Source organism: Hylobates moloch, unplaced genomic scaffold (genome assembly GCF_009828535.3).
Source record: "Hylobates moloch isolate HMO894 unplaced genomic scaffold, HMol_V3 SCAFFOLD_15, whole genome shotgun sequence".
Taxonomy (NCBI): Eukaryota; Metazoa; Chordata; class Mammalia; order Primates; family Hylobatidae; genus Hylobates; species Hylobates moloch.
Genome location: NW_026652290.1, coordinates 53,947,892 through 53,957,736, shown reverse-complemented (window position 1 = coordinate 53,957,736; position 9,845 = coordinate 53,947,892).

Genomic DNA, 9,845 nt, shown 5'->3' with positions numbered 1-9,845 from the left:
AAAAAAAAAAAAAAAAAAAAAAAAGAAAAGGAAAAGAAAAAAAGAACCTTTTGTTGCTTCCTTTCCCTGGGCTGTGTCCTCTCTCTCCTTGCCGCCCCACTGGGCCTTGCTTTCCTATCACATTTTCCTTTCCCCCTTGTCCTCTCTCTTCCTATTTCTCACTTTCTCTCTCTGTTTACCAGCAATAGGAGAAAGTAACCATCTATAAGATTTTTTATTTAATGTTAACATCATTGATTTTAAGAAATCTTTATGTTGTCGTTTTTTCTTGTTTTAATTAAAAACCTAAATTTAGTTGACCTTATTCAGATGTAATTCACTTAATTTTTTTCCCACTCTGTGTGCATGTCTTTTAAATTAACAACAATCCTTTGACCTCTGTGCTGATCTGAAAGGTGTTTTATCCTGCCATTTTATTTCTTACTGTTAGATAACTGGACCTCTGGTGTGTGTGTGTGTGTGTGTGTGTGTGTGTGTGTGTGTTTTCTTGCAAGCATTTTTATAAACTTGAAAATGTATGTTTGCAAATATAGTAGTAAGTAACTCAGCATAATCCAGTTCTTGCCCATGACACAGCCTTCACCTATGCTCTGAAACTGCACCTCAGATCTGAGAAAAATGTGCCCGCCTGGTCCTTGACTTAGATATCACTAAAGATCTGGCCATCAGTCTCTTCCTGATGCCAGACACAAGTCAGGTGAGTAACCTGCTTCTCCAGTTGGGCAGGACTTTGGGATTCCCCTGGATGAGACTCCTGGGTGGGATAGATCCCCTGATATTACTGTTGGATCACACCGAATGAGATGACCAAATTTTCCTTCTCATGGTGCCACTTGCAAAGAGCTTCTGAATAATTATCTGTTTGATCCTTACACCAACCCTGGGAGGTGAAGCTACTAATGTTATCCCCAATTTAAAGATGTGAAAACTGAGACTCACAGAAACTAGGTGACTTGTCTAGGGTCACACAGCCAGGAAACGTCAGGGTGAGAATTTGAACCCTGGCCTTCTGAACTTGAGATCCAGGGCCTGGCACAGAGTGGGCCCAGCAGACGTTTCTTCTTCCCATCACACCTGCCATGAGCTAAAGAAAAGTCATCACTTCTGTCTTGTAGGACCAGCTCTTCAGGGAAGGACATCCCCACCACCAGGACCCCTGGCAAAGAGGAATTAAAGACCCAGTTCTGTTGTGATGTTCATTATTCAGATCTCGGAGCTCTCATGGATCTCTCGGATGTCCCCTGCCAGCTCAACTGATGAGACTGCTACCTTATGTACCACTGCATGAAAAAGAAGGGAATCACCTATTTCTCACAAAGGATAACAGTTGAGAGTCATTACCACAATAAAACAGACATGTTAGCGGCCAGGTTCATATAAAGACTAAGTGGCCCCATGAGTCACATAGGACTGGCTACTCCTAGGACACTCCTTTCTGTGGTTTGCTAGGTAGCAGAGAGGGGAAGCTAAATAGTAGTTTCTAATAACAACTGGGAAGGCTTTTGCTTTTTAAATAAAAATGGAATTGGCATAATTGGGAATGAAGATAAAGCTTGGAACCAAGTTAGAGAAGGTAAAGTGTACGTAGAAGGGCTGTTACAAATATAACACTTGGCTACGTTCTTTGCGAAGGCTCAAACTTGGGAAGGTTAAATACCGTAAGTTTTTTCATTTGTTCTGTATTTTGATCCTGAAAAGAAAGCTGGCTTTGCCCATGTATTATTTTAAAAACTTGGGGGAAAGGAGAAGAAAGGGACAAGTTTTTAAAAACTGCTTGAAAACATTACAGCTGAAAGAAGCTACATAGGAGCTGGGTAGAGAACCTAGTGACTAAGAGAATGAGGAATGCCGAGTATGCGTCCTGTGGGCGGGGCTCTACCCTCGCCGCTTTCACGTACGGGAATCTTGACATCAAACATGTTCCCACATGCATGGTGGTGTGAATGATTTGAAGGAATTTGTAGTTAGTATAAGGAAGAACCTGGAACATGTTTAATGATTTACCCCTGGAGATCATAATAAACAAGTAAAATTTGGGAGACATCTCTGAGTTCCCTTGCTCTTGCAGAATTCAGCTGGGCAGTCAGAACCAGTACTGTGCCCTTGGGAATGTCTCTGGAAGTCCCAGGAAGATAAGGGATATCTAGACGTGAGACATGGTTGAGGCCACCCTACTCACCAGCTATGCTCCCAGTCAAAATGCCATCCTTCTAATTCTATTAGAATCATTCCCACACTTACTGCATTCTCATATTCTCAGAAGTGTGCGCACACACACACAAACAACCTTCCATGCTTCCAAGTTTAAATGACTCCTGTTAACTCCTAGTTGCCTTTAAGGGCTCAGCCAAAACCTCACCTTTTCAGGGGCCCCCTTGATTCCTCAAACATGGTCAGGGCACCCATGGACTCTGATACTGCCCTATAGACCTCCCAGTGGCACTCATAGCACTTCCTTTGTCCCCATCTCAGCGTGTTTTGTCTGATCCCACAATGCAGGTATGGATGCCCTTCCACCCCAATATACCTCTCACTGGATTCTCTTGACCTTGCAAGCATCTTAGGGTGCTCAGTGGAAGGATCCCCAGAAGGATGTGGAGGCTGTGTGCCTGCTAGGTGGAAGTGGGAACGAAGCTGGGCGTTGGAACCATGGGGATTGGGCTTAGAGAAGAAAGTCGCTGATTCTATGAGCTCAACCACATGGTGCCATCTTCCCAGCAGTGATAAGGCCTCTGATGGAGAGCTGCTAAGGTGCTGTGAAGTCCAGGCACTAAGCCTGTGAACTTGGGTCCCTCAGTGGGGGCTTGCCATAGTCAAGCATAGAAGGAGGGGTTCCTCCACAGAGGCCAGCCCCTGTCGGAGCCACCCAGTCTGAGGAATAGGGCTCTACCTCATTTTCCTGGATGACGTCACCCAGGAATAGCAGGGATCAACGGCTGAACATCAACAGCCTGGGCTTCTCAAGCCAGATTTAATTTCTCAAGCCAGATTTAAAAGGTCTTTTCTTTCATCTAAATTTATAACTATTATGCCCATAGCACAATTATAATTACATAAGGACTTCCAAAATTGTTAGTTTTCATGTCTACCTTCCTCTGTTAGAAGTGTATATACCTAGCACAAAGTCTAGAAGGTGCTTGATTCTCAATCAATATTCATTTAATGAATGAGTGAACTAATCCTTGAAACTCCTTAAATATTCCAATAATCCCAAACCCTTTTGTTGGAACCTTTGACCAAAGCAAAATCATAAAACCACCACTACCCCACATGTCTTTGGGAACTAGTCTATGTTAGCCTCGCAAGTCTGAAAGCTTAGGTTTGTTTTGTTTTGTTTTTATTTAAAAAATTTTTTTTCATACAGCATCACTCTCAGGATATGACAGCATCACTTTTGAAAAACAGGTTGTTTTTTTTTTTTTAAAAAAAAGGTAAGAAGACAACAACGAGTCGGCCTCACACCCTATGGATTAGATTTCTTAATCAAGTGCTCACCTTCCGCCTCTCATGGTCCTACCAGATCACCCTTTTCTCTTATGTTTTTCCAGATTTAACTGCCTGATCAAATAGTTTTACAAGAATAAACTCAGTAAGCAGGTTGAGAAATGAGCAGCTGAGACTGGAGTGTTCACTTTGCAAAGAACATACTACGAGAAGATCTGCACTCTAGGAGGTCTCAGCTGATGAGGAAGACGCTAGCACAGTGTCCTATGGTCAGAAAAGATGACCTGGCAAGAGGGGGACTGGAGGAGAGGCAGGAAAGAGGATCCCTTCATGCTGAAATCAATGCAATGATGTCTGATATATCTGATATATAGAGAAAAACAGGTCTTGTATAAATATGTCATTACAAGTGACAAGATAATAGCATTCTCTAGTGTATAGATTCTATTTCTTTATGTCATTCTGCTCAACCAAAAACAATACTATTTGGCAGATTTCTGGCATTTTGCCTCTTCCCCTAATGACAGATCTAAACACATATATAAAAATAGGTGGCCACAAAGAAATAACTTCTGGCTTTTAATGTCATTTGGCTAGAAATGTCTCGGGCAGCCTCTCCCAACTTTCCTATGATATCTTTGAAAACAAAGAAAAAGACAAGAACTCAAAACAACAAGCACCAGAAACTTTGACCCAATCAAAGACTTATCCAGATTCTTGGAAGCATTGTTCTTAATTATAAGGCAAGAAACACAGGACTGATACAAACCCATCCAAATTATGCCTCATGTAATAGAAGTCAATGGGAAGCCAGCTGCCTCTATTTTCTTAGAGACACAGAGATTCACGGTCTGTACCAACCAGAACACTAAGCGGGCACCCATGTGCCATGCAAGTGCTGCTTTTTGAGGATGCCAGTACTACATCTATTTGGAGATAGCACCTCCCAGGAAATAACTGGCCAGGAAGTGTGTGTATATGTGGGGGAGGGGTAGGAAGAAGGAGAACCAGCAATTTGTACTGTATCTTGGGAGGTGTAACTTTAACTTTACAAGCTAAACACTACAGGCAAGGGTGGAGACAGGAAGATTCCTAATAGCAGGACACTCTATCAATTGCAGTTTTGCAGGTGACTCTGTGGGTCACAAGAATAGAGAACTAGATGGGGAATGTGCTACCTCAGTAAAATGAAACTGTTATTTGGTGCATGCCTGCTAGAAACTGAAAATTGGTCTGGACTCATGCATGTCAACTTGTACTCCAGGTCTGAAAAGGGGATATAAAATTCAACAGAATGTACAAATAATTAGGACTAATAAGTGACCTGAGCAAGGATGCAGAATACAAGGTCAATTAATTTCTATGTACTAGCAATAAATAATTTTAAATGAAGTAAAAATACTATATACAACAACATAAAATCATCAAATATTAAAGAGTAAATACAACAGAATATGTTTAAGATCGCTACATTGAAAACTATAAAACACTGCAGGGAAAATGTTTAAAAGACCAAAATAAATGGAGGAATATACCATGTTTGTGGATCAAAGCATACAGTATTGTTAAGACGTCAATCCTCACTAAATTCTATTATAATCCCAATCCAAATCCCAAATATTCTTCTACACTATGGCTTTGCCACTGCCCCATCAATAGAAGTTTACTTTTTCTCTCTTTGAATCTAGATAGGTTTATATGCTTCATGGCTTCCTCAGCAGGCGTTAAATGGCAATTCAGCTTCAACCTGGATTACCGGAATAGCCATTGTTTTAGACTTCAACTGTCACCTAAGCAGTCCAGCTGAACTGAGGCACCACGACGTGAGGAAGCCCAAAGTCAGCCTATCTGGAGGGATCACATGGAGAGGTCCCAAGACTACACAAAAAGAAGATGATATGAATGCCTGGCCAGCCCCTAGCTGCTCTAGTTCCTTGCTGTTCCAGCTCCAGCCATCATCCAACTGCAATTGCATGAGAGACCCCAGAAGCATAGAGCTAAGCCCTTCCCAAATTCCTTCCCACAGAAACCCTGAGAGATAATAAATGACTGTTGTTGTTTTCAATCACTGTTTTGAAATTGGTTGTTAGGTAGCAAGAGAAGCCAGAACAGGGACCTTGGAATACACAGAAGTTTCTTAATCAGGATACAAAAAGAGCTAACCACAAGCTTTAAAAAATGATATATTGGATTTCATTAAAATTAAGAACTTCAGTTTATCAGAAGATACTACTTATCAGAAGAGAGTGAGAAGGTGAGTGACAAAATGGGAGAAGTTTTCATAAACCATATCTGACAAAAGGACTTGTATATAGTATGTAAAAGAATGCCAAAAAGTAAGAAGAAAAAGACAACAACCCAATAAAAATGTTCACAAAACCCTTAAACAGTCACTTTATAAAACAGAGTGTCTAAATAGCTAATAAGCATATATCAAGTTTTCAATATTATTATTCTTCAGGAAATAGGAGTTGAAACCACAATGAGAAACCACCACACACTCATCAGAATGGCTAAAATCAAAACTAACAAGAGTAAGCATTGGCAGTGATGTGGAGAAATTGGAACCTTTATATACTGCGGATGGTAGTACAAAACAGTGTGACCGATTTGGAAAATTGTTTGGCAATATCCATTAAAGCTAAATATAGTTCTACCTTATGACCCAGAAATTTCACTGCTAGGTATACACCCACTAGAAAAGAGTTCATATGCTCACCAAAAGGTATATACAACAATGTTCACAGCGCCTTAATTAATAACATCCCCAAACTGGAAACAGTGAAAATGTTCATAAACAGAAGAATGGGCAATAAATTATGGTATATTTACACAACAGAATACGCAACAATAAAAAGAACAAACTACTGATACCACAAAAGCATGGATAAAGATCCCAGACCTTAAGTTGAGCAAAATAAACGGGCATGAAAGAATACATACTGCATGTTTCCATTCATAGTAGTCCCCCCTTATCCGTGGTTTTGCTTTCTGCGGTTTAGGTGCCAGTGGTCAACCTCGGTCCAAAAATAGGTGAGTAGAGTACAATAAGATATTTTGGGAGAGATTGGGGGAGAGAGGGAGAGAGAGAGAGACCATATTTACATAATTTTTATTGCAGTGTATTATTGTTCTATTTTACTATTATTGTTAACCTCTTGCTATGCCTAATTTGTAAATTACACTTTATCATAGGTATGTAAGTACAGGGAAAAAAACATAGTATAGATGAAGTTTGGTATTATCTACAGTTTCAGGCATCTACTAGGGGTCTTGTAACATATACCACATGGATAATCCAGGGACTACCTCATATGAAGTTCAAGAGCAGACAAAATCAACATAATAGAAGTCAGAATAGTGGTTACTTTGCAGGGGTAGGAGGAACAAGGGAGCTTTCTGGGATGTTAGAAGCATTCTGTATCTTGATCTGGATGGTAGTTACACTAGAAAATAAATATGAAAAAATTCATTCTGTATCTTGATCTGGATGGTAGTTACACTAGAAAATACATATGAAAAAATTCATTGAGCTATACATTTAAGATTAGTGATTCCACATATTTTACTAAATGTATATTATACCCCCACTAAAAAGTAGAAAGAAAAAACAGAAAAAAATATGCCAGAATATTAAGTGTATAACCAGACTGTCCTGAGAAAACTGGCATACACCACCACCCTATTTTTTAGGGAAAGGGACAAGAATGATATAAGGAAGTTTTTAATGGAAACTAAAATGTAATAGATTAAAATCCACTTTGAGTTCAGTAAAAAGCAGAATTAGTGCTGAAGAAAACTGAATTAGTTATGAGAATGAAAAAAACAGGAAAAAACACCTCATAATAAAGATGAAAGGGGCAAGTCATGAAAACAAGAGATAAGATAATAGGTATAGATTGGCCGCCAACATTCAGCTAACTGACACCACTGAAGAAGAACCAGAACAAAGCAGACCAGAAATAATCAAAGATATGGCAGAAGAAAAGTATTTGAACTCTAGGTAATAGCAGAAGAATTCCTTGCATCTCACTCAAAATTTGTGAACAGGAACCCATCCATGGCAGAACTGCCTAACTGACCACCATAGCTTATGCTCCCCTTTCCGTGGCACAGAGTTGTCAGCAGGCAACTTCCCAGACAGGAACTACATTTCCCAGCTTTTCCTGTATCTAGGACAGGCCATGCACTAATTCTCATTAATGAATGTTACACATGTTATTTCCAGACCACTGTAGTTAAAAAGTCATTATACCTTCTTCTCCCTTTTCTGCCAGCTAGCTGTTGATGCTGGTGACCTTAGAAGCCATTAGTTGAATATGGCATGTGCTCCATCAGCCAAGGTCCCTGAATGACTCTGTGGAGCACAGCCTTCTCCTTAAGCCCCACTACAAACCAGAAACTACACATTAGACAATTCTATTGTGTTAAGCTACTGAAATATTTGGATTTATTTGCTCCAGTAAATATAAAGCAGTGGGAACTCTCATAGTTGGCTGATTGGAGAGGTACAAATACATTGGAAAACTGTTCAGATTACCCAATAAAGTTGAACATGTAGATACTCTTTGACCCAGGAATTCAACTTCTAGTTATATATCCTATATGCAATGAATGTTTATAGCAGCATGGTTTATAGTAGTGAACAATAGGAAACCACCCAAATTTTCATCAAAACTATGTCAGATGAGGGCTGAGCGCAGTGGCTCATGCCTGTAATCTCAGCACTTTGGGAGTCCAAGGTGGAGGGATGGCTTGAGGCCAGAAGTTCAAGACCCACCTGGGCAACATAGCAAGACTCTGTCTCTACAAAAAATAAAATAAAAAGTAGGTCACATGAATTGTGACATATTCATAACAATAATAAACCACAGAAAAATAAGCAAAACAAATTACAGATTATACAGAAACATGGATAAATATAAAAACATAATATTTAGTTAAAGAAGCATGTTCCATAAGAATATATATAATATGATTCCATTTATATAAAATACAAAGATCAGGCAAAACTGAGCAATATACACCTACGGCTTGCTTAAGGACTTTAATCCACTCTTGGAAACCCTGCTGCTAGGTAAAAAGCCATTAAATAAAAAGATTTTTTCATTCATTAACTTTAACTGGAAAAATTATGATATACTCCACTGCAACCCAAGATACCTAAACAAATTGTATAGATAAAAATATGTTGATCAAGCAATGAAAAATAAAAGCTCTAAAAGTAATAAACACCAGCTTGAAAGGAAATAAAAACTATTTCAAATGTATGTGATGACATTTATTGCATTCACAGAGATTGTAGAGAAGTCTATTCAGAAAATATTCACGTTATTTAAATGGTCTTAGAACAAGAAAGGACAGAACATTTCTCAATGCGTTTCTCAAAGCTGGTACCTGATACCAAACTGGACAATGACTATGAAAAAAAGAGAGAGATGACTTTAAATTATTGATCTGACCTATGAATATAAATTTAAAAAAATCATAAAGAAAATACTAGCAAATTGAAATCATCAGAAATTTGAAAGAAATACTCCATGACCAAGTAGATCTTGTTGAAGTAATGTAAGAATGGTATAATTATGGACATAAATGCTTAATTTATCACATTTAGGTCAAAGAGAAAAACATGGTATTAATAGATATCAAAAGTAATTTGATAAAAGTCAATATTTACTTTTCATTAATCCTCTAGTAAATTGGGAACCAGGGTTGTTTTTTCTTAATGTATATTTAAATAAAACCAACTGCCAATATTATTTTTAATGATAAACACTGGAGGTGTTCCATTCAAACTAGGAAAAAGACAAGGAACATTCTATCGTCTATTCTCATCACTTTTCTGAAAGTGCTAATAAATGCAATTAGATCTTTAAATAATTAAGCAGTGCAGGTTGGAAAAGCAGAGAAAAATGATCATTTTAAACATATTATCAAATTTTCTACCTGGAAAAATGTTAGATGGATGGAGTGGTGGGGGCAGTCCTCCGTTAGTGTAGGCAGTAAGAGAGTGTATATCCTGTGGAGAATTTTAAAAACAATGATAAATTGACTAAAAGTCTGCCTGCTTTTATAATCACTTTAGAGGGACAGTTCTAAACAATGCCAGTAATAAAATATTCTTCCTCCTAAAAAATACTCTAACTTCTATACAATTGTTGCAGTTATTGTTGAGTTTAAATAATGCATGTTTCCACTTGTGTCCTACATGGAATTAATTGAGACCTCTCAGGTAAACAGTCAGCCCCTGATAGACATGGATTTAGTTACACGAGTTGTTTGGAAAGTAAGTTTATCACAATTTAGAGTCATTTAATCGTGCCTCAGAGGCACTTTGTGTCTCCAATTCTGTGGTACTACATAGTCCTACACTGAAAGAGATTTGCAATAAACAATGA